This window comes from Choloepus didactylus, chromosome 12 (assembly GCF_015220235.1).
Source record: "Choloepus didactylus isolate mChoDid1 chromosome 12, mChoDid1.pri, whole genome shotgun sequence".
NCBI classification, from domain to species: domain Eukaryota; kingdom Metazoa; phylum Chordata; class Mammalia; order Pilosa; family Megalonychidae; genus Choloepus; species Choloepus didactylus.
Window position 1 is genome coordinate 72,333,584 of NC_051318.1, and position 27,157 is coordinate 72,360,740.

At 35.6% G+C, this 27,157-nt stretch overlaps 1 protein-coding gene across 9 annotated transcripts in view; it reads left to right on the forward strand.

The window, feature by feature from the left end:
• PCDH9 (protocadherin 9) overlaps nt 1-27,157 on the forward strand; it is a 1,016,093-nt gene that overhangs the window by 146,779 nt on the left and 842,157 nt on the right. The window lies entirely within an intron of this gene.

Sequence of the window (27,157 nt, forward strand, 5' to 3'; positions counted from 1 at the left end):
TGCTTATAAGTTACCAAAAATTACTTTATAGCACTTCTGCAAATAATTGAGTGTTACAGTATACATGACAGTAATTTTCATATATTTGAAAATGGCTAGCACAAAGTAGGGGCATAGTGAATATCGCTTCTTATCTCCTTTTTCTCCCATTAGTTAATTTTTTAGTAGTTGATATCCTTTTTTTTTTAGGGACATCAAATATTACTCCTTACAGAGATTTGAAAGCTTCTTAGCCTTCTCAGGGCAATACTCTCAGTATGAAATTCATCAGGAATTAAACCATGTTAAATTGTCATTGTAAAGCTTCTTTCATAGAGTGAATTATTCCCCTTTAAAAAGAAAACTCAGAAAATGAAATTTTCTAAATTGTGATCCCTATCAGTGAGGGCATGTATTATTAATGCCCTTCAATTCTAGTAAGTAGACATATTTCCAATTTTCAGATTAACTGACAACATACAGTAGGAACTAGTGGGGCAAAGGGTGTAGCCATAGACTTCTAACCCATGTGATATTTTTACAGGAATTTTGCATGGATTGGTAAATTGAAACAGACTGAAAATCTCTTTTAAACTGAATTGTTAACCATTTCAAAATCAGTGTTCCCAGGACATGCTAATAAATTGAATTATATCGTGTTTATATTTGTGATCTCATAAAGACAGCTTCCAAAACAGTCATCTCTGGTATTTCATGGATGCAACTCTTCAGGCATCTTGTGCTAATATGATGTATACTCTGATATATTCCATTTGAGGAGTCCTCTGTGCCCTGTGCTCATTTTTCTGCTGACCATTCCTTATAATTTTTTTTCTTATTATTAGGTGAACCAAAGTCTTGATAAAAAAATACATGTATTGAGCTCATGAGGTCTCGTAAGAATACATAGTAATGAAAAGATAATTATTTTTCAGAGCTGATTGTCTTCCTATAATTTAGTGTTTCATTCGTTGTTTTAAATGTTCATATTTCCTTTTCACTGTCGATATTTTAAATTATTATGTAGACCCTCTCCTCTTAATAATGCTAGTGGCACACTTTTATTTTTGTTGCTCTGTCTAATTACTTATTAAAGGCTGAGATGATAATGCTTCCCACTAGACATCACGAAATGCACCTAACCCAGTTATGTTTCCAGACTGACTTTTGTTATTGTAACATGATTAAAATACCACATTAATTATGCAAAACTCTATAAAATGGAATTCAACAAAGGTAATAAATGCATATTAATAATACATAAGTTATTAATCTGTATATTCAGCTGAATAAGTTGCAGAACATATCTTCAATTCACAGAGATTCATTGTAACTTGTACACAGTTATCTTCTTTTATCTTATCCAACTATAAAAACAATACTTTTGTTTAGGGTTAAACCAGGACTCAAGATCATTTCACTTAATTTTATTTTAATTTCATAACCTAATTTGAATAATTATTTGGTGTATTGGTATGTTCCAGAAATATCCTCGTATTTTTTTTAACTTGTATTTTCATTTAACAAAGGGGCAAGCTAAAATCAACATCAGAAAAGACAGAATTTCAGAAGTTTACTAGTAATTTTTATTTAAATGTAGCCCCCTAAAATTTATTTGATACGTTGATTTAAAAATTTGTATATAGGTAGAGCCCTGAGCAGAGATTTTGTGACATTTTGTGGGCAATGTAAAGTCTCAGGAATGTTAAGAGGTACCACTGGTAAATATAGATGTGTAATTGGATTTTTCTTTTAATGATTTCTGAAGGGGGAATATGGAAATCTAAAATAAGGGATAGTAGAACAAAGAGATAATATGACTGGTGCAGTTTCAATTTAAAAATTAATCCAAATTCAGAGAAGTTTAAGCAAAGGGGATGAATGTATGTGACCTAAATTTTGTCTTGTCAGAAGTCAGACAGAATCACAGAAGGGATATATGTGAGGCACATTTGAGCTTTGAGCTTGCCGCCTTATAGCCAAGTAAGATTTAGAGGCAGAAAGAGGAGGACATTGTAGAAAAAGCAAAGACAAAGTTGAATAGCATGAAACTTTTTGAGGAGCAATGTGTCACTTCAAGTCTCGGTGAAGCAAGCACCAAGAAGAGATTAGACTTTCAAGAGATTCATTGAAGGATAAAGGGGAGGGGACAGGAGAAAACTGGGAGAGACTTAAGAGCAATTCAGGTCCCACACCTGTGAAAGGAGAAGCAGGGGAAGGATGGATTGAGTGGGAAGAGGCTCAGGACTCATTGCATGTTTAAAAACTTGGCCAGGTTGATGGGGCGGCCAGGAGGCATGGCAGGAGCAGTAGCCCCTGCCACAGTCAGCTTTCAGAGTGCAGCCACCCAGGGGACATGAGTCCTCACTATTAATCGGGAGCTGCTGGAGGCTGTGGTCAACTGTGCTCCCACAGCAGGTGAAGGGGAACTGAGTGACAGATGTCCACGGACATCACAGCCACCAGGAATCTCGTTTGCTGGAGCGTATGGAATATGATTCAGGGAAGAAGCTGGGACTACAACATGAGGAGCCTGAAAAGTCATTGTGGTAGATTGAGTTATGTACCTCAGTTCAGACATCTTCTTAATCTTAGCATCTCTGTGAGTGTGAACCCATTTGTAAATGGAACCTCTTGAAGATGTTCCTTTTAGTTAAGGTATGGCCTGACTGAATGAAGTTGGGTCTTAACCCAGATTACTGGAGGTCTTATAAAGAGAAAGAGACTGGAAGCCTGTTAAGAGGAAAGCCGAAGGAGCCGGAAGTCAACGACTGGGAAGCAAAGGAAGAGGACAGAGAGGACATGCCATGTGACCAAAGGCAGGGATATGAGCAAGCCAAGGAACCTCAAAGATCGCCAGAAGCTAGCCAAAGAACGTCACAGACTTTGGTGTGAAAGCATTGCTTTGCTGACATCTTGGTTCAGGACTTCTCCCAGCCTCAAAACTGTGAGTTAATAAATGCTTACTGTTTAAGGCAAACCAGTTTGTGGTATATGTAATAATGGCTTTGGAAAACTAAAGTACTTAGTAATTTGTATTTTATCTAATGGAAAGACATTGAAAATTTTAGACTTTCACCTAGAAATTTCATTTAGAATTATCATTTAGAACTCTTTCTAAATCCATATATACATGTGATGAAGTTGTTAAAAGTGGCAAGCTGGCTGCACAAACCCACTCAATATCTATTTTAAAAATCCATCTGAAAAATAATGATGACCTCAATGTTAATAGCAGTGGCTGGACTGAAAATCAGAGAAACATGTTGACATTAGAATCCAAAGAGTTATGAGAGATTACAAGTAGGAGTAAATAATGAGGGAAGAGAAGTGATTCCAAGTTTAAATCTATATTTGTTAGAGAATGTCAGAGAACAAATATTTATTGAGCATTTACCATGTTCCAAACACTATTTTAGACATTGGGGATATGTCAGAGAACAAAATTCCTTTTCTTAATGGAGTTTACATTTGAGTGGAGTAAGACTGAAAAAATAAAAGCAAAATATTATCAAGGGGGAGCAAGTGCTTTTTTTTTTTTTTTTCTTTATGCCAATAATTTATTGAACAGAGGCCTGCACATGGGCAAAACTTCCTGCGGAAACTAAATCATAGGAGTTCCCCCCACCCCATCCCCACTGCCCTCCAGGCGAAGAGCAGAGGCAGTGACCTTAGAGGCAGAGGGCAGAGGGAGACACAGCTGTAGGAGGGGGAGAGGGCCAGTTTGGAGAGAACAAATAGATGATTACTTTAAGAAAAAAATATCTATTTATACCCGGGTCAAGGGAAGGGAGGAGGACACAGGGAATGGTTTGGTTCTCTTTACAGAGGACATGGGGGGAGGCCCAGGAGATGGGAGATCCTCATGCCTCCAAACCCCTGTCCTTCCTTCCTTCTCTTCCCTCACCACAGCCAGTTAAAATCCTCTTAAATAAAAGACCACCGCAGGGGTGAGGCTGGTGAGAGAGGCCCTAGCGGTGGGGAACGGGACTCAGTTACCTCTGCCCCCTGGTGGAGGGGCCCAGCCAGGGCAGGAGGGTGGTGGGTGATGGCTGCCTTCCCAGCCCTCCTGGTGGTGTCATGAGAAAAATAAAGTGGGGTGGGGGGCTGGCAGAGGGAGGTGAGGGGAGCTGTTGCTACTTTAAATAGTGTGCTCTGGGACCACCTCATTGAGAAGATGACAAGTGAATAAAACCCAAAGGAGGTGAGGAAGGAAGGCCTGAGTCAGGAGCATTCCCATGTGCTCAACAGCAAGCAAGGAGGCCAAGAAGATTGGAGAATAGAGAGGGGCAGGGCAGGGACTGGGAAACAACGCAGAGATTTAATGAGCGGTGGTGAAGGGGCGGCAGGGGTGGGTGGAGAGGAAATAAGGTACCCTTTAGCACTCTGCATAAAATTAAAGGTTGCAGAGAAGTGACACGATCTGACTTCCAAATTCATTCTGCCTGCTCTTTTGAAAACTGACCGTAGGAGAGCGGGTTCAGAAACAGGATAACCGTGTGCAAGGCTCTTGTGCAATCAGATAAGAGATGGTAGCAGTGAATGTGGTAAGAAGAGGTCAGATCTTGGATAGATTAATCAGACATTAAAAACTTCTACCCTGTCATTATTGTGCATGTTGACTTCTCAAAGGTTGAAGCAATGGAAATTAACACTTTTCTTTGAATAGGAAAATTAAACTCTGTGTTGTGCACATATTGAAAGTAGCTGGCCATCTCTCTTGAATAAATCAGATTCACTATCCTTCCTCTTTCCGTAGTCTGGGATAAACAACTTTGTTTCATGAAATTTTATGATCACTTCTGTTAATAGTCTTAATGGAAGCTAAAGAGGACTTTGCAGATATTGTTTCATCTGTCAAAAACTCTATTTACCCCTTCTTCTAGTTTGCTAATGCTGCCAGATTGCAAAACACCAGAAATGGATTGACTTTTATAAAGGGGATTTATTTGGTTACTCAGTTACAGTCTTAAGGCCATAAAGTATCCAAGGTAATGGATCAACAATTCGGTACCTTCACTGGAGGATGGCCAATGGCATCCAGAAAACCTCTGTTAGCTAGGAAGGCATGTGGCTGGTGTCTGCTCCAAGTTCTGGTTTCAAAATGGCTTTCTCCCAGGACGTTCCTCCCTAGGCCGCAGCTCCTCTTCAAAATTTCACTCTCAGTTGGTCTTGGGGTGTTTGTCCTCTCTTAGCTTCTCTGGAGTAAGAGTCTGCTTTCAACAGCCACCTTCAAAATGTTGCTCTGTAAGGTGCAGCCCCTCTCTCAGCTCCTATGCATTCTTCAAAGTGTCCCTCTTGGCTGTAGCAAGCTCTGTCCTTCTGTCTGAGCTTATATAGTGCTCCATGAACTAATGAAGGCCCATGCTGAATGGGCGGGGCCACACCTCCATGGAAATTATCCAATGAAAGATCTCGCCCAGAGTTGAGTGATCACATCTCCAATGAAACATCCAATCAAAAATCTCCACCCCAATCAACACCAATATGTTTCCTGCCCACACAAGTCCGCATCAAAGATAATGGTGTTTTGGGGGACATAATACATCCAAACCATCACACCCCTATTCATAGTTTAGCTCTCAGGTGCACTATCACTTCAGCGGGGCTGCCATATCTGACTGATAGCCCCACGTCGCAGTTTTGTGCTACTGCTGTGTGATCCCGTAGCCCTCTTTACTTTGCCTGTGAGCCTATCTGTGCTTTGCAGTACTTGCTGATTTAAACATCTACCTTCCTCTTAGTTGAATAGCGCTTTCCATCGAATGGGATTTCCTCTTCTTCATTATACATCTGTTTGATTTACCAATTGGTGATACATCTTTATAGTTATTCACAGTGGAAAAAGCATAACTTCTCACAAATTTACTGAGCTACATCCATTTCCACAAATTCAAATGTCCCTCTAAAATCTCCGTATATGAACTCTCTCCCCTTCTAACTCATATCTGTAACTGAAATCATATGTGTAGGTTAGGCATACATCTGGCACATAGAAAGTGTTCAACATACGCACTGTATTTTCCATACTATGGCTGCTTTACAGACATACTCTCGTTTCTTCTTGAAATGGTGAGAATTGGTGGTGTAGGTGGAGTGCTTTAGACTTAAAAATAGCACGTATTTGCTTATTTTAATTGTTCTTTCTTCTTTAAATTTTTACTTTAATTTTGATTATATCTTTTACACATGAAAAATAATTCTATATAATACATTCACATCACTGCCTTGCCAATATTATTGCCAGTTCTCTCCAATTTTGCCAATTGTGTTATGGGACTTGCCAGTGTTCCATGTACAATAGGATTTTCTTAGAATTTTGTCATCTTATGGTGTATATATTTTTTGTTATGTGTTGTCATTATTTTAGCATTATTTTCCTAGTAAATGGAAAACAGCAGATTTGCAAAGCTAGTTAGATTAACTAGATGGAATGCTTTTTCTGCTATTAAGGAAAATAATGCATATTTCTGCAAAGCCGTTTGTTTTTTAATCTAAAGCATTATCGAATGTATCAGGTCTGAGAGTAAAAAGTATAGAACAAAGGACCCAGACATAAATTTATAAAGATGGTGTGTTGGAGTAAACTGAGAAGGCATGATGGGTATTTTTAACTACATATGAGGAGAGATGGAAAGATATTAGCAAACTTTCTTCAAGTACATAATTAAGAAAGAGAATATTAGTGATTCTTAAATTCCTCCAGGATGAATGTATTGTTGCAAGGAAGCAGCTGGGACTGGGGATAGCCACAAACAAGTTTGAAAAAGCTTTACTCCCTTCCCTTGTCAGATCCAGATTTTCTAAAAATTACATTTTTTCTTTAAAACAAGTAGTTCATTGACTCAAATATTATACTCTATAAGAAAACTATATATAAGAAAATAATTTAAAAGTGGGAAAGAATATTGAAAGGGATGCTATTGAATTCTCTTGTACCCTATCTATTGAGCATTAATAAAAGCTGAATCTGTCAGCATCTTTCTTTTTTTTTTTTTTTATTTTTTTATTTTTTAATTCAGTTTTATTGAAATATATTCACAAACCATACAGTCATCCATGGTATACAATCAACTGTTCACAGTATGATCATATAGTTATGCGTTCATCACCACAATCTATTTCTGAACATTTTCCTTACATCAGAAAGAATCAGAATAAGAATAAAAAATAAAAGTGAAAAGAGAATACCCAAACCATCCCCCCATCCCACCCTATTTGTCATTTAGTTTTTACTCCCATTTTTCTACTGATTTTTTTTCAATTTTTTAACTTTGTTTATCAAAAAATTAAAAACAAACAGGCAAACAACAACCAAAAAAACCCCACAACATTTCAAACAAAGCAATGGATTAAGGAAAACTAATAACCTAAAATAACTATTTTGCTTCCAATATGTTCCTACCATACCCCAAGAAAATTAATAAACCATGTCCAAACAGAGGAATAAGAAAAACAAATAATCTAAAATAACTACATTGCTTCCAACATGTTCCTACCATACCCCAAGAAAATTAACAACCCCTAAGAAAACAAAGGAATAAGAGAAAAAAAAGACCTAAAATAACTCTATTGCTTCCAACATGATCTTACTATATCCAAGAAAGTTTACAAACCATAATCATTCCTGTCAGCATCTTTCAGTTTGAGTTGAGGTAATTCCCAGATTCTTTCCTCTACTTTTCTGCCTTCTTTCATAACTGACCTCGGTAACCTTCCTCTTTATGCACCCACCAGAAAAACAATAATCTTGTTCCCCCCCAAAAAAGCAAACGTACCAAATTTGGGATGACCAACAAGTTTTGAGTAAAACAAACTATTTCAAAAGAAAGAACTAGTATTGAAAATGACATGTAGGTGGATTATACGTTTGAGTTTCCTGAAATACTTTCATCATTTGGCTCTCTGCTTCTAAGCATTTTATTTTAAACAAGAAATTACATTGTTTTTCCTTTTCTATACCATACGAACACACCAATGGATTGCTGATAGAAGCACCCTTGACAACTGATCCATCCCCCTTTAGGACCATGCACAGCACCTAAAAAATGTCTACATTTTGGAAGAGCAAATCCTGTCTCCATACCCATTTTACATAGACCTTGAGAGTCTGATCAGGTACCAGGGGATTCTCTTGTTCTCAAGTGTAAGAATAATCTAATACATTTTCAGAACAGTTATCCCCATAAAAGCATTTTCTTTCCTTTTTTTTAAGTGCAAATTAAGATAATGCATATTAATACTGATAATTTTATACTCTTAATTCCTATTTACTCAAGAATTGCAAATCACACATTAAAGAATCATTAGGCTACAATATATACTTCAAAACTCCTCTCATTTTACTTGACTTTTTTTTTTTTTTTTTTTGGTTACAGTTGAGTAGAACCATTCTATAGTGCTTTTCTTGAGTTTCTTTCCCCAGGATGATCTTATAAATTTACTACCTCTAGGTACTTCAGGAAATAAATATCCTCTTGGATGTGTTCCAAGATAAAACTATCTTACTATCTTGTATTGAATTTTGCTCTGTAACAGTTGTTATTATAGGGATATACACATTCCAATGGAATAAAATAAATAGTATGGACCAAGTCTTGCTTCAGGAAGGCAGTTGTGAAAAGCTTCATTGGACCTAGAATCTTAAAAAGTTTCACGTTCTGCCACTAGAAATGAGAAGCTCTTAAAACAACTCCAGTGGTGCAACTTTAATAAGTATGCTTTAATTTAGTGGAAATGAAAGAAATTTTTATTTTGAAATCCATTGTGTAGGTTGTATACATTATATATATTATATATGCTATAAGATATATTATAATACTAATAACTAACATAATTAAAGTGTATATGTTATACTACTAAAAATGGGTGTAAGAGACACTGGCTAACACAAAAAATTGTTTATCATGGTTTGAATATCAAAATTATATAAATCTAGAAAAGATATTTTATTACAATAAAATAGTTTTACTTAACAGCTTGGTTAAAGCTATAAAATTATAAAGGCTTAGATTCTGAACAAAGATTGACTGGTTTTTCTGCCAACCAAGTTTTATCTTTCAAAGATCTTCTGGGATTTATGTGTCTGAGCTTCATCCGATAGTCATATTGTTTGTATCCCGCTTTCCATCCAAGATGTTTCTAATTGTGTCTAATAGCTTTTACCTTTCCCTCTTGTTGCTCGTGATATGCAATGTCATGTTTATCTGTAATATATCTTGTTTTTCTTCCTAACCTGAAAACCTCTTGAAGGTCATGAGAAATATTATAATTAACACATCATAATCTCCATTGGTAAAAAATAGGACTGTGTTTTATTTGGGGGGGGCAACTTCTAAATAATAGTCTAATGATGCATTAAAATTAATTGGATACATGCTTTCCTCTAGAAGCAAATATGTAGTTAGTGACAGTGTGAGCCAAAGTTGCTTTTAAGGGTCTTGATACTTACTTTCAGATTCTGTTTCTCAACATTCACCTAGTGAAAAATTTTAGTCTTTGGCAGACATTGGCCAAAAATTCAGTAGATCAATTTTCAAAAGCCTCATGTAGGAAATGAACTACTTTGATTACTGTGGAGTATGCCCCTTAATCATTACTTTCTATTGAATAATGCTTGAAAGCTAAAGTTTCATTATAATATTGTTGAAGATTTACTATATCTGAAAGAGCAACCAAAGCAATTTTAGCAATTTCCTTCTGTTATTATTTTGTGCCTGAAGCCTGGGAACAGCTGCTATATGATATGGATTTGGGGGTTCAACTTGGCATCTTTAGTGTAAAACCAAACTGCTTTCTTCAAAAAGACAGTTCATTTTTTGCAGGAGTTCAGTCAGTATTTCACAAGTTTTCTTTCATTGCAAGAACAAAAGAGAACTAAAATTTTCAGCCCCTGACCATCTCTTGTACTCATTGTTTTAATGTTGGTATTTACTTGTTGATTATTATATTATTATGTAACCAAATGCATGCTTCCTGTAGAAACTCTACCCTAACACCATCACTAATATTTGAAATTATATTGCATAAGAAATCCTCTTTCTGCCCCTTGGTTTCCAGCATGCAGAACCTCACCCTCCCAATGGGAAAATTTGGGATTTATATCTCCATCCAGGTAGAGAAAAAGAGAGAGGTCAGCACTCACTCTTATGTGCTCAGAAGAATATCTCTCAGTACCCTGACAGACTCCAAGCAAAACTGCAGAGCTTTCACTAGGAACTCATTTGCATTGACCATATTACAACTTTTGTAATATTACCTAAGATATATGGGGTAACAGGTTGTTGAATCATATGTTTTTCAAAAGCATTCTCTTGCTATTGAATAGTTTGTCTTACTCTTTTTTGTTGAAACACTTAATCAATTTATGTTTTTATTTCTGAAGGAAACATTATTAAAGGTAAGATTGCGGGACAAAAAAGTATAATTTTAACTTTGACAGATACTAGCAAACTATTCTTTCATCACATGTATGAATTTATAGTCCAACCAAAGTTCTGCCAAGGGTAGAAATTATTTATCTGTTTAATTTTTTAAAAAAATTTGCCAATCTAAGAGTCAAAAATTATATTACATAGTGATTTCCATTGGCTTTTAATAATATTTAGTGAGTTCAGCCAGTTATATTTCTTCTTTTGTGAATTGGTCAGGTAATGGTCATGCATTTGTTTTGTTGAATTTTCACTCCAAGTGGTTAGGCATGAAACAGAGAAAAGGGATCATTGAATCTATTCAATCTGATTAGTCCATTGTCATTTAATAACTTGGCTCTTCCTATCTTCTCTATTATGCCTGTGGGCAGGGAGGGTTGATTTTCCTTCCTGGGAAAAATCTCTGGAGAGAAAGTGCCTCTTGTTTGAGGAGTTAGCAGGAATGAATGTGTGTAAATCTCAGACTTCAAGATTATTGCCTCAATTTGTCAAAATATATGCCAGACTACATAGTTTAGGAGCTTGATAGAAATACAAATGCTCCAGACCTACAGAATCAGAATATCTGGAAGGTGGGGGCTAGGAATTTGCATTTTAACATGGCCCATTTGCAAACTATAATTTGAGTATCAATGCTTTGGGGGAAAAAAAGAGAACCAATTTATATGTAATTATTAGATTTTGCATTCAAGGAATAAATGGAAAAATAATTAGAAATACCACAGAGATCACAATGATTTTGAAAAATGGAGAGCTATTATGATCAAAATTTAAAGAGGAAATATACATTAGAGTTGAATATAATAATTCCAAGAAATAAAATGATGCTCTCTGTATAATTTAATCATTGGCAATTGCAATGTCTAGAGAAAATAGAAAAGGCTCAACATTAAACCATTGTTTTGCTTGTCCTATGCAATTACTATAAACAGGCAGAGCAGGTAGAATCCGGAAACAAGTGTGAATCTGAAGAGGAAATCTTTAAAAATAGTAAGGGCCACTTCAATGAAAAATATAAAGTGTTAATATTTATCACACTTAAGAATGAAAGGCTGCCCACTTCTTTCTACATTCAGTGTTGCTGATTTCAGAAGCTTCATAATACCTGTTGACAGATTTAAATGAACTTCTTTTTTTAACCTGTGAAGATGAAATGAGCCTCTCTTTTTCTTCACAGGCGTTATACTTAGCACTATTTAGCATCACATGGAGGTTAAGTCTTATGATTGGTCTCTTTTAACTTTTCTTTGTAGGTGTACAGAATCAAGGGATAAAACCTTCTTAATTTAGTCCATAATAAAGCAGACTAATTTGTAGCCATTCAAAATCTCTACATGGAAATCCACACTATTTTATTTAAAATACATCGTATTTATGTTAATAACTTTATTCCGTCTTATTTAATCTTCCTATACTAGATATCAGGGCTGATAGAAATTAAGAACCTGCCTGTGACTCGTACAGCATCCTGGATCACGGAGTGTCAGGAGATGGAGAGCTTAATGATCACTGTCAGGAAAGTGATTCTCAGCTGTTTCCTGGATGTGGCACCACAAGCAATGGATGATATTTATACGCTCAACATATCCCTAAGAATTTCCACTTTTGACAATCACGGAAGTTTTCTGAGAAGCAGGGCAATTAGCACTACGGATTCCTTATCAATTAACCTGTTTAAATCTGTTCCCATCAGTACTGTTTATTCTTAGCCTCCATAAGGGTAAAAAGGCAACAGTTTAATGGTGGAAAACTTCCTCACAATACATAAATATAATGATTACTTTACAATAAAGAAGTTCTGTGGTCTGCGAAAAAGCAATTCAAAAAGAAAGGAGTTTGTCTACTACAGGTTGTGAAAGACACGGGCGTGAGATCAAGCCGCTCATTCTCAGCGGCGACTAGGCAATTAAAAGGGAGTTAAGCGGGCTTGAAAGTGGCTTGATCCTTCTTAGGCAGGACATAATCCTATTACCCCATGGTTCGGATTGAAGTTTTTTTTTTTTTTTTAAATTAACAGCTTATTAATTACAAAATATTTAAACAATTAAAAAAAAACAATTGAAAAGCTGAATAACATTTTGAATTTATTTCCTGTTACGTGTTTTCTCCATTACTGAACTCCAGTGCAGAAAGTATGAGTTGACTCTACAATCAACACACTTCAGTTTATTTGGGGTATCAGAGGAATTTGGGGAATGGCAAACAGATAATGCTATCATATATGATAATCTCCGTTAAAAAATACCTTTTGTAAGAGAAAGCAACGTGTATGTGCAGTCATCCTAAAAACTCATGAAAAATTATTACTAATATAACTAAAACTTTAATGAAAATATAAGGTAAATGCATCTTATTGTATGCACAAATGTGAAGCCAGTGGTTTTGTTTAATGTACAATTTTATATAAACAACACTTTAAAACATCCCCAAGTTTAAATTCTTAGGCAAGTTTAAATAAATAAAATAAGAGAACTTCACCTGCAATTTTGTTTACAAACTTCTCTAGAGAGATTGAATGAACTTTTTTTTTTTTTAATTCAAAGACTTACTGTTTTGAGTTTAATAATTTGACAAGATTACAAGAAAGCAAGGCTGAGCACATTCTAATAGGATTAATCCTATCTATGACATTTTCACATATTGTGATAATTTCAGGATCCAAAGTTGTATGTATTATTTTTACATATACAGGTGATGAGTGAAATGTTCCACTTTGGAAAATGTTGTAGAGGGTCATTTTTACTTATTTTTTTTTCCTGCTTTAAATTTTTGGCTGGATCATTCTAAACTGCAAGATACATGCTGTCTGTAAGAATTTGAGGTTTGTGATCAAACACACCTGCTGTCTTTGCCACTTACTGGTAAAAGCAGGGACAAGTTATTTAATTTTCTGAGTTTCAGTTTCCACATATGTAATGTGTAGATAGTAATATCCAACTTGCAAAGGTATTTTGATTAAACATAATAAATATGCAGCTTCTACTTTTCTAAACACGGTAAATATTAGTTCCCTTTCCTCCCATTCCTTTTCCTAGAGGATAGAGACCACACTTCAGGCATCTTTGTAAATCCAGCTTTTAGCGTATGCATATTCCATGTGGCATAACTGCTTTTTGAAAAATAAATCTTTGATAAATAAGCTTTCGATAAAATCTATTTCAGAAAAGCCTCTTACCTAATACATGAAAGATTTTTTAAACAAAATTTAAATCAGTAATATTTGCTATATATTTATTTTAATAATACTGTTGTTTGTGGCAGTGCCACCGTGTGTGTTATATAAGTATTTAGAAAGTATTTAGCATAGTTTTGGATGTATTAGGTTTCTTTTATGGTGCTTTCTCAGATTATGCTATTGTAAAATAAAAATGTGCTACTTAAAGAGGTATTTGGCTAGGAGCACGAAAACAATGCTATTCCCTCACAACCTGTTTTAACCAGATGAAACTGGTAAAGGAAAGGATCATGACCTTTGATGAACTTTACTGGATTTACCGGAAGACTTTACTGACCAAGACTTTTATGATTAGACTGAAATCCTGTACAGACATGTATACTCATCCCATCCTATCCAGAGTGCTAGTTTTCAATCCTTAATTAACATAACTTAAAACTTGCATGAGAGATGCTGAGCCCTCTGTCTTGGGGCTTGCCCCTATGAAGCTCATTACTGCAAAGGAGAAGCTAAACCTGCTTATAATTGTGCCTGAGAGTCTCCCCCTGAGTGCCTCTTTGTTGCTCAGATGTGGCCCTCTCTCTCTCTAACCAAGCCACCTTGGCAGGTGATCTCGCTGCTCTCCCCGCTGCGTGGGACCTGACTCCCAGGGAGTAAATCTCCCTGGCAATGCAGGATATGACTCCCAGGGATGTCTGGACCCAGCATCGTGGGATTGAAGGCATCTTCCTGACCAAAAGGGGGATGTGAAATGAAACATAATAAAGCTTCAGTGGCTGAGGGATTTCAAATGGAGTTGAGAAGTCACTCTGGTGGACATTCTTACACACTATATAGATAACACTTTTTAGGTTTTAATATATTGGAATAGCTAGAATACCTGAAACTACCAAACTCCAACCCAGTAGCCTTGACTCTTGAAGATGATTGTATAACAATATAGATTACAAGGGGTGACAGTGTGATTGTGAAAACCCTGTGGATCGTACTCCCTTTATCTAGTGTATGGATGGATGAGTAGAAAAATGGGGACAAAACTAAATGAAAAATAGGATGGGATGGGGGGGTGGTTTGGGTGTTCTTTTTCATTTTTATTTTTTATTCTGATTCTGATTCTTTCTGGTATAAGGAAAATGTTCAAAAATAGATTGGGGTGATGAATGCACAGCTATGTGATGGTACTGTGCACAGTTGATTGTACATCATGGATACTGTATGGCATGTGAATATATCTCAATAAAACTGGATTAAAAAAAAAAAAAACTTGCATGAGAGATACCCCCTTACCCTCCACCCCTCTCCAGCTCTTAAAATTCCTGCCTTCTTTTACCATCTTAGAGCTACATGGTCCTTTTCTCTGGTATGTTCTCTTTCCTGGGTAGTTAATATACTCAGTTTTTTGTTTTATTGTTGTGTTGTTTTGTTTTGAGCATTGGTGATCTTCGTTTTATTCTTTAAAGTTGTTTTCCAAACAAAACAAAAAGGTTAAAAAAAAAAAACTACACATGGTTACAGAGAGGCTACTTTGGGAAGAAAGATGGTTCTTTCACATCGGTAACAGCTATGCTATCCAGTAGGGTAGCTGTGAGCCACTTTTGGTAACTGAGCACTTCAAATATGACTAGTCCAAATTGAGATGTGCTGTCATTGTAAACTACAGAATGATATGAATGACTTAGAATAAAAAATGTAAAATATCTTATTAGTAATTTTAAATTGATTGTAATGTTGAAATGGCAATATTTTGGATATATTGGGTTAAATAAAATATATTTTTAAAATTAATTTCAAAACCAATTTATTTTACATTTGAAGTAGGGCTACTAAAATATTTTAAATTATATATGTAGCTCATATACTTTTATTGGATAGTCCCAATATAGAACTTCACTCGCTAATTGTGTTTCTCTGCTCACTCATCACACTAAATTGAAGGAAAAGATAAACTAAGATGACTAGGAATATGAATGGAAAGATTACAACTGAACCCTTGGTTTAAAAAAAAAGGAAGAAAGAAAGAAAAAGTAGCAAATAAAATCTGGCAGGCATGACAGCCCTAGGTTTGAAAAAAGGTTATTTTCTAAACCTTAGCTCTTTGTTACTCTTGAAAGCAGAGTGCAATACCACTGATAGGCATCAGTGCTATTGAGGATATAAATTCTTGCATTTAGCATTGATACGTTGTGTCTACTCTGAATACAATATTGAAGGTACAATGTACGTGCTTCTCCTTAGAATCTGGTTAGGGAAATGTTTAGCAAACTGAAGCAAAATCGGATATATTGAAATTGGCTTTGTAGGAAAAATAATTACTAGGTGTGTACTAGTGTAGAAAACTAAGAGGTGGCTTACTTTATTTCATGTTGGTCATATGTTATTCCTTCAACAGGAAAAACGCTGATAACAAAATCACCAGATTTTCAAAATAATTTAACATACAAAAAATAATCTTCAGTCGGAAAGTTGTCACTTAAGGTTTTTAAGTTTTTATTCTGGTCATTAAAGAAATCCTAAAAAGAAAGAGAGCGAAAAGAAAAGAAGGCTTCTGTGTATGTGGTTTTAAGTTGAAGCATACATTCTCTTTGAGTTTTAAAAGTAATTGACCTAAATCATATATATATATATATAAATTTCTTAAGGTAGAACTGCTTAGGGAAACCTGATCCTCAAAGCCATATTCTCCTTCAGAAAGTTTGTGTCAGTTGTACTTTTACCAGCAATATTGGAGACTCTTTTTGAAGCCATGACATCTCTACATTTTAGTCTTTCAAAATGTATACTGATTTTTATTTCCCAAGTAGGTGCCTAAATAGTCCAATTGGCATATGCCTTGTATGTTATTTATTTTTAAAAATAAAAGTACCACCAAAAGAGTGACATTGATATGTTTTCACATCAGAGAGGAAGAATATACAGAAAAACCAGCCTTGTCCTTAACAACCATGTAACTTTATCATTTTCATTTCAGTTATCTAAGTCAGTGTCCCATTTCTGAAACAGCAGCGGCGGTGGTGGTGGTGGTGGTAGATAATAGTTGCCAGAGAAATTTTTGAAGTTCAATATTAAAATTGGGCTAAAGTACAAGTTTCAATAAACCATACTACTTTGGGTATTTAGTGAAATTTTTTAGCTTTCACAGATTCATAGCAAGTATGTGGATATGATATTAAGCAGCTTCTAAACTCATTTTATCGCAATGCTTTATTGGAGTTAAAGTTCAATTAATATCTGCAGTATAAAATTTTAGGCAATTGAATAGAATTTATGAAAGAATAATTACAGCTTTAAGTGAAAGATTACTATGTATTTTCAGGTATTATTTTAAAATTAGACTAATAACTAATTTCCTTGCAAATGCAAATAGCTCAATTCTTACAGTCTTCTTTAAAAAGCTCAGCTCCATTGAGAAGTTGAGGTGGAAGTGGAAGCACTTGTTTATCTTTTCATTGTGATCTGTCACCATTTAGTGGGCTTGTGAAAAAGAATGATTGAATGTATGATTAACATCACGTAAGCATGCTTCACCCTGGTTTCCAGACAAGACACCTAATCCTCTGAGTTTTACTTGAGAAGTAATCCCAAGATCCAATGTCAGCATAATTCCCCCAAAACAGCTTAAATATTTATAATTCTTTTCTAAATCAAGTAATCCCTTAGGTTGTTTTTTATTCCATTTCTACATTTTTTGCCCCATTTCTTTCTTTATTTTTCTGCCTTTCTTTCCTCTAGCTGCCTATCTATCAATCTATCTATCTATCTATCTATCTATCTATCTAATCTACCTACCTACCTACCTACCTACATACCTACCATATGTTAGCTATCTCTTTACACAGGCATACACACATGTACACAGACACATAAACAAACCCTAAAAGATTTTTGAAACGGGTGGCATTTGCTTCTTTTCATAGTACTCTAATGAAATACAGAACAAATTTTGCAAGATCAACAAATGATATCTTTGGGTAAGTGTATAAATGAAAAAAAATATGAGGGCATTTTTACTCGTAATTTCTACACTGGAGTCTCAGTAGGCTAGGATTATTGTAAGCAAAATTGATTTTGTCCATGATTTGATTTTAATCTAGTTTAGCAGAATCATACTCTACAAGGAACAGATATTTAATTTAGTACACTATGATTAAAAGACTTCAGTTCAGAGAAGTGTAATGCATTTGATGCGATAAAAGCACTAACTGATTATTAGATTTTTAAAATAGTGATTCCTTGTTATTTTATTACTATTTGAATAATTTCCTCTGCTCATAATATTTATATTAAATCTAGAAAATATTTTAGGCTCTCGTACTGGTATTCAGACTAATTGTCTGTAAAATGCAGCAATTAGGAGGGAATAAATAGGATTTAAATTTGCTGCAAAGGTTATTTTTTCTGATCCAGAGGTTTTCAGAGGAACCACTTGACACAGAATGAGTTGGAGCTGTCTAGTTACAAGCTACAGTTGTAAACAAGGGTCTATGGAAACCAATCTCCTGTAATTTTCCAGTCTACTGTTTTCCAATATCAAGGAGTTAGAACACTTGGCAAATTTGAAGACACTGCTCAACAGCGGTCCCTAGCACTTTAACGGTTGGGACCAGATGGGACTATTTTCTGAGGTTAACACCGAGGCCAGGAGAACTATCCAAGGAAAGAAAAGAGATAAAGGGGGAAATTCAGAGGATGGAATATTGCATTTCTTGTCTCTATTGAATAATTTATGTCAAAATGTTCTTGCTCTCCATTTTTCCTATAGGCTGGGCTCTCTATTTTGTATAAAAACATGTCAATTCATTATATTCCCAGTAGCTCTGCAGCCTATATGGTGTACATTTTTGAGTTGCTCTAAATGCAAAGAACATCTTTTATTTTTAAGTTAAGGCTGCTCTTTCCTTTTCTGTAAATACATGTTTAAAACCATTTTTAGCTCTATGCAATTATTTGCATCAGAGACATTTTATTACATATAAGATTACAAAGTCAAATCTGAATGTCAATGTACATGTATTTCTTTATTGTTTTTAAAGTGAATAATTAAAAGGTTAGAGAGACCTAATGAGCAAATCAGCTGTGTGTTGTGCAAAAAAGGAAGGTGACCCATCAGAGTACAGTAGTAGCTTTTTTGCTTTGGAAAGTTTCTTAAATTCTCTAAGCCTCAGGTTCGTTACTAAATAGATACTTAATAATATTTACCTGCTAGAGCTACTGTGTGTATTAAAATAATGCAAAGTAGGTAAAGCACTTCCCCAAGCTTAGCAAATAGTTGGCCCTTTATAAATGGTAGCAGCTTCTTCAGATATTTATGTTCCTGTCACTTTTGTAGTTAGATGGTCTCTCGCGCATAGTACACAGTGAATTGTGGGCGGAAGTGAGGTTTAGCCCTGCTGGGCTGGAGCATGTAATTGCTTGTGCGAGCTTGTCCAGAACTCAAATTTTCCCTCTACCATGGCAACCAGCAATGTTACAGGTGGTAGTTGCTCTGTCAGCTAAGATCCCTGGGTAAGGACAGAACAGAACCTCCAGCTGACCTGTGATGAACTTGTAACATAAGCAAGGAATAAACGTTTTTTGTATTAAACTACTGAAATTTGGGAGCTGTTTACTGCAGGATAATCTAGCCTATCTTGATTTATATAACCATTCAATAGGTACAGTGTCCTAATACCAATTTCATTCCAGTTCTTTGACTATGCTTACCACTTTTAAATAGAAGAAGTTGACCTTGATAGCTTTAATGCTTGCCTCCTGATTTCTTCTCTTCTCTTTTTAGAGAAACGTAATGAATGTATCCTATTGTTCTCAAATGCATTCGAAAAGACCAGTCTACATTATCAACTTAAATAAGGTGATGCATGTTTTGCTAATTTCACAGCAATTGATTTAGGACACCAGTTCACTCTCAATATTTCTGATTTCAGAATGTTTTTATAATTCACTAGGTTTCTGTTTGAGGAAAAATTTGTAAACGATTTTGCAAGTTTTTAAAAATGGCAGTTCTTTAACACCAGGGCTCCAGATGGTATACAGAACACTTGTTCATAGTTCCTGATGATTATCTTTTTCTTTCTTTATAAAATATATCGGTCTCTGCAAATGTGAGCAAACAATATACAATATGCAGTCATACAGCAAAATGGCAGGAGATGTGTTTGCTTTTTATATTATCTAAGATAGTTAAAACTGTGAAAGAAATCTTTCATCCTCTGCAAATTTCTCCCTTACCATTCTTGGGAACTTCAGAGAAGGCTTTTCGCTTGTCAGATGACTCTGAAACGTGCTTGTGCCCATTCAGATAAACAGTGGAATTTTTCCAGCAATATGTTGAGCGATTTGGGACACAGGCCATAAGCTTAAGTGTGTTGTGTTTTTCTGGTTTTTAATCTATCTATCTAATCTCTCCAATTTCTTGTCTGTGTGTCAGTATCTGTTTGGGACAAATAAGACTGATGAAATACTAAGGTTTCCTATCACTTGGGGCCAGGTGAAGCAGTGTAAGACACATTACCAAAGCTGAAGCGAAGGAACACTCCTTTGGCCCATGCCTTATCAGTAATCTTTGACTTCCACCAGCTGCAACTGCTAGAGTGCTTCACTCCTCCTTCTTCCCCCTCAAGATTCCCGGAGTAATGAGAATTCCCCCGCCTTACCGCCTGCAAGTCATGAAGTGAGATTACATCAGTTCATTTAGCTGGAGCTTTTCAGGCACTCTTTGGCAGGAATTGATTTCCTTATTTTGGTCTCTCTGCTTTTGGATTCTGCCCAAAAGACAGATTTAGAGGATCGGATTCTGCCCTTACAAGGTCTGTTTCAAATAATTACCAAAAAATGTTAGAGAATCTAAGGCAGTAGGGAGGTTGTTTTTCTTTATCTGTAAACCCACTAAAAATGTGTCCAAAGTGCACTTTTTAAAAAAGTGCATTTCTTCTTGATGGTTTGTTAAGGGGAAAAAGATATGCAGGGAAATGGGAAGTTAATTAATTTGCCTTTCAAATTGTTTTATTAGAAAGTTTCTAAAAGATGGAAGGTTCCCAAATTACACAACAAAGTGTACACTTTTAAAAAAGTATGATTTGTGTATTTTTAAACGAATCCTTTCTTCATCAGTCATGAAGTCATTGTGTTTCATGCCAGTTTTAAGCCAGAGCTCTTTGCATTTGAAAATTGCAATTACTTTAAAATGCTATGCTAGGTATGTATATACAGAGATGTGATTAAGACTTTGTTCTGCTCTCAGAGACTTGCCCTTTAAATGTGTAGACAGTCAAATGAGTAGAAAAACATAACACCTGTTGATAACTTCTGTGATTGGAGGAAGACCAGAAAGGTTTTAGGAAGTACCTTCCGATTGCTTGTCCTACAGGACGGAGTGCAAACCTAGTAGAAGAGCTAGAAAAAGAGTTACTTCTTTGAAAGGGAAGGTTTAACATTTTGTGTCGTTTTTACTGCTACTGAACAGCATGTATCATCTTTCTTCCCTTTTCATCCAACATAATCTTCCTTCACATGAGTAAAAGTCCATAATTAAATTATAAAAAGTGATTTAACTTGTCAGCTATGCAAAATATACCTTTATATGGTTCTTTAATTAAAACAGACATGAGGACAAATCATGTTTTGCCAAACAAAGTGATCTTATTTCCTTCCCAAATATTTTTTGCCAGTGCTTTCTAGTTTAAATGATCTCATAGAAGCCTTTGAAGAGTAGCCATCACAGAAGGGTTGTATTCTCTGATCCATGAGGAATTGTGGAGGGAAAATAAAATCCTTATCACCTAGGTAAAAATTCGGGGGTGGATGGAAAGAGTGATATTTTTGATGCTCTACTTGGTTTTGAGGCAGTGAATATTGCTCTCAAAGTGATTTAGAGAAGCTAATTTGTGGAGGGAGGTTGAGAACAGAAGTAAAAAGGCTGATTTGAATGCCATCATATTTCTACTGTATGGAGATAATTGTCAGAATTGTGGTGCTGGCAGTGAGAATGGAAGAGAAGGGATTGATCAGCAGCCTTTCAAAACAACACAAAAATAATATCCAGATCTTAGGAAGTGATTAGATATGACAGGTAGGTGAGAAAAAAAGAACTAGAAAGCATGCATTATTTGTGAAGTGCCATGATGAACAAAAAAAATTACAACAAAACAAAACAAAAACAAAAACAAAACAGGTGTTTGCGGTTGAAGAGGTCCTAGGCTGGAAGCTTGGCTTTCCACTTTTAGGATGTGAGAGCTTGGAGAAATTATTTAACTTTTCAGAACTTTCATTTCTTCATGAGTAAAATGAGAGTAATGATGCATAGTGCATAGGGTTGTTGTGAGAATTATACGGAATAAAGCATAGGAAATACCTAACACGTATGGTCTACTCTGGAATGCCAAGCAAGCAAAGTGCCTGTTTCCATAAAATCATTCCAGGAAAACTTTAGGAAGGTGTTTGCCTCCCATAATGACTGACAATAGTGAAGATTAAGTGATGTGAGCCACCTGCCTGGAGTCATGGAGATAATGAGTAGCACAACTGGGATTCATAGCCAATTCTCCCTGAATTCAGCCCTGCTCCCTCCTGCCCAGCTGGTACTCATAAGTAGCATTTCTCCTCTTTTCAAACCCCCTTCCTCTAGAATGGTGTTGGTTGTACTCTCTGAGACAAATAATGAAAGCAAGAGGCCTTCATCCCAGAAAAAAATAAAAGCAACATATAGAGCCACAAATTTTGGTGTTATGGATGCCCTAAAGACAGTTAATAGCTCTTAGAATTTGATAGCCTTCAAAAGTTAATTTTTATACAATTTTTAAATGTTGAGAAGTAAATAAATGCAATACCAGAAATAAATTTATCCCTTCATTCATTTAGCTTCCTATGTTACCCGTTTTGATTAGGTTAAGGTTTAGTAGCTTTGTTAGTGTCTTTAAAGGACATTCTGACTCGCACATGCCTGGAATCTCTTCCCAAAATAGTCACCTGACTCCTTCCACTCCTTTGGGTCTCTGCTGCAATGACGGAGGCCCTTCACAAAACACAGCATCCCACATCCTGCTGTGTTTGTCATCATACCATTTATCATTACTTGACAGTATATTTTATTTACTTGTTAGTTTGTTTTTTCCTATCTCGCCCATTAGAATACAAACTTCGTGAGTCTGTGATCTCTGGCTGTGTTTGTCCTTTCTTGGTCCTTGTCACCTAGAGCAATGCTAGCACCCAGTAGGTGGTTCATTTATGGCATAAATGAGTGGGAGCATTTATAGGTAGCAGGCAGTTGGTTCTCACATGGAAAAGTGCATGTTGTTTTAGATAATGAAAGAGGAAACAACAGTAAGTGGAGGGCAAAGTTGTGCCTGAACTTTTGGTTCAGGGTGCTTGAGTGACTTGGTGAGAGCTCAGACTCCCTTGGGGAATAATTGTGTGAGAAGAGGACGTTAGGAACAGATTGTCCTCATTTATGCTGTGGCCATCTCCTCCAAGCACTTGTACTCAGTGAATGTTGAAAGACCCACCCTTTAAAAAAAAAATGCAACTACGAAATGACTAGAGGCCATGTGTTTACAATTGTTAGAAAGCCTTCATGTAGTTGTAGGCTAACTGTATCAGATTGGTTTTAGGATATGGGCTTGCCTGGGCCAGATGGTGCCTTCATCTCTATCTAAGAGCCCTTTTTAAAGATGTGCTAATGTATAGAAAACTATTAACACAGTTGTCTGCTACCATTTGAGGGTTAGAGGTTAGTCAGTGACACAGTGTTTCTGTTTAACTTTGATTATAGGCATGCTGCTATCGGTATTTAAGGTTACCCATCTTTTTCAAAGCTTCGATATCTGTTCGCTCTGCTTTATAGTAATACTTCTGTGGTGGAAGGAAAAGTACACGTAGTTATAAGGTCAGTTACGTCTCTTGGTTTATCCGTGGCAGTGTCCTAGACTGACCACAGAGGGCAATGCAGTGAAAAATGAGGCTCATGCTGCCTAAAATGGAAACTAAAATGAGTTTGGGTTTAAATTCACAGCTTGGACTTTTCACGTGGCACAGGGGAATGTGGGGTCATTATAGTAAGATAAGGAGCATTCATTCATATCCTGCAGAGAAGCTAAGATATTCGTTCTGTGGCTCTTGTTTAAATGCCTAGAAGTTTTTCTTGGGTGATGTATCTGCTTGTATGTGAGTGTGTATGTTTGTATACATATAGACATGCAAACACAGATATATGCATAGAATGAACAAATAAGCTTTATTTACATACTGAGAGATGAAAGTTGTGAAGTTGTAAAAAGTTCCTTTTCCAATAACATAGCAAAATGTCCTTTCACAATGAATATTTTGATAAAAGAGAAAATAACAAATCAGGCAAAAATATAAAGATTAAGAAATAATGTTTCCTTATGAACTTAAAAGCTAGTGTTCAGGCATGCTGCTGTTGAAATTGGATATATATTGTGAATATGTAAATAAAATTCAATTCTTGAGGTTTTATTTACACATTCATAATTACATACTTTCAGAGAATAATAACATAAGTCAGGAAAAAAAGCAGAGAGTTTTAGGCAAGAAAGCAGAAGGAAAAGGAAGAATTTCAAAGCTTGTTGTTGCACCTATGTGCCAATATACTAACTGGCCAGTTTTTTGTGGTTTTACCCTCAGAGCTAATATAAAAGCTAAGTATGAATTATATTTTTAGAGGAAAGAAAATAAAATTTCTGAGATGTTAAATAATTTGGCCATAGACAAAATGATAGTTGTTAGTAGAATTCGCAGTCCATCTCTATTATTTCTTGATTTATCTCATTTTCTTTTTTTTCCCCCTTTCCACAAAGTTATGTCACTTTGTGATTTTTTCCTTAATACAAAAGTTAAAAAAGGACATTAGAGAATAAGCCTAATTTACTGCCGGGAATGCATATTAACTAGAAGCCAATGAAAATCCCTAAAACGTATGAAATACGTGGTTAATTGATCTGAATAGAGTAAGTTTTAGTTTCTGAATTACATTTACCAACTACAGTACTGATGTTTTATAACCTGTAAGATGAACATTTTGAATATTTCCAAAATTATCATGCTGAGAATTCCATATCCTCTGTCATTTCCCTATATCAGTTGTCAATGGATAAAATGTTGGTTTGAATCTAAGAAAGAGAGATTAATTAAAAATTACCTTGCTTCCCTTTGGGTTTCTGAAATGCGTTTATTCACCCATTCAACAAATTCATAGTGAGCCCTACTTGTGAAGACATTGTCCTGATCCATAAGGAGCCTATAGACTTCTACAAATGCTGTGGACCCAAATTTCCAGCAAATTAAGAGAAGTGGTTGTATGGAATCTATCTATAATTGCCCAAAAGGCACATGATGCATCTTAAAGGGTGTAGCTACTACTCAACACCTGCCAACTATTGCCATATAGTATTATTTTTCAGGAGGAGAAAGATTATAGCTTTTAATATGAAATCATCTGTTGGTTGTTTTGTTTGTTTTAATCATATGAAGAACAAATCCATTCAGCCTGTAGCCCAACAATTTGCAATGCATTTTCTATAGAGATTATGGATTATATTTTCCACTCCTGGAATGGGAGCATCTTTGCATATGCAGAGTTTAGGACACAATATACATTCTTAAAGGCTGCACTCTGTCTACTATACTTCCTCAGGGCAAATGGTTGCCATACTGAATAGCAATGATACTGAATTCCAGAAATGCAGGCACAGTGGCTTGTTACCCTTCCAAACAACATTTGTTTACTTCTAAATAACCATGCTAATGGGCCCGATGGCCACTGAGCCTAAAGGCCACACTTTTCTGTGATCAGGTCCAAGTTTACCAGTTAATTTCATTCAGCAACGAAGGAGCCGCTACTTTAAGGAAAATATGTATTGAATCATAGATTTCACCCTGCAGCAGATGTATCGAAATTCCCAAAGTTGTAACTTTGTTAAGCTATGTGTATACCTAACCCCAAGAAAGCATATTAGAATAGCTGTGTCCTTAGTTAGAACCACTGGCTTTCAACCAGCAATAATACGAAGGGAGAAAAACTCATTTTATGATGATCATTTGTCTCCTAAATAAAGTGCCTATATGGTCATAACATGAAAGTATATGACAAATAGAGTAGTAATAATTACAGAGTAAAGAGATGTTTATCTCAGCGTCCCAAAGTCCTAGCACAATGTATACAAAATAGTGCATTCTTCATCAGTGTTTGCTTAAAAGATTGAGTTGAATGTGTCCTTTTGATCTTTGTGGTAGTGTGGTGGTGATGTTGATGATGAGGAGGAGGATGATGATGATAAAGCATCCACTGACATTTATCAAATACCAGGCCTTATAATAAGTGTTTTATCTATATTATCCTATATAATTCTCACCATACTCTGACAAAGGTGCTATGTTCATCCTCATTTGACAGAGGGGGAAGTGAATATATGGAGAGATTAATTAATCAGGGTTGCACACTAGTTTAGAGCCATGATTCCAGCCTAGGCAGTATGACTCCAGAACATGGGTTTCCAGTTCTATACTTTGTCCCCTGTGAAGACCACGGAACTCTAAGGAAAGCTGGGGTTCTTCCTTAAAAGATTCCCCTGAGACACATTTTTTCTTAGAGACCTTCTTTATAATCTGTAATAGTGAACCACTATCCCCTCCTTTAGTGAATATAATTAATAATTGCCTGTGTATTTTGTTGGGAGGAGGAAACAGAGATACATAAATAGACTCGGAGATACATACATAGATTATATCTAGTCAGCTAGCAAAATAGAATAGATGTAGCAACCAGGTCCAGAAATAATCACTTTTTTTTAATTAGGCTCACCGTGATTTTGTTAAGTGCCATCCATTCTTTTAAACAAATAAGTACTTGACTCTTCAAATAAGTAAATTGCAGTCCTGGCCTCATTTAGTTCATTAACCACCTTAGGAGAATTGATAAGACCTTTTAAAATATCCAATATATCCCCTCAGCTTCTCCTTTTTACATAACAGCAAACAGTTCTGAAGATTCCAAATCCTTTAGCAAATCTGGCCATTTTTTATAGGTGGTTTCCTAAAATAATCTATTTCTTTGTTCTGCATTGTTTGCACTCTTTGAAATTAAACATATTGTTTTTCTTAAAATAGACTCTTCATCCCCCAGGGGAGTCTAGGATACATAATTCCATTTGAATCTCACCAAAAATCCAAGAGATAGTAGCGTGCATTTAAAGACTCTCAGTATACTAACACAGATTGGATGGCTACAAAGTCTGGCGCATGACCTGTTCATATACACACATATTTGTCTCAAAATCTTAACGAATGTTCCAAAATTTTCAGAAAAGCCATTTGGTGTTTATAAACTGTTTGGACTTCTCAGAGTTAATTTTGACTAATGCTTTCTATAGCAACTATTAATCTTATATATTTAATATTTTGACAAAGGTACTATAATAACATCAAAAAGTGAGGAGCAGAAAAAATTTTTATTAAGTGTAATATTTTCCTCCAAGGAAAAAGAAAACTGGATCAAAATAGTTCAGTGGTTTATAAGTGGAAATAATAAAAGGGAAATTGAGTTTCATAGTAAGATCAACACAAT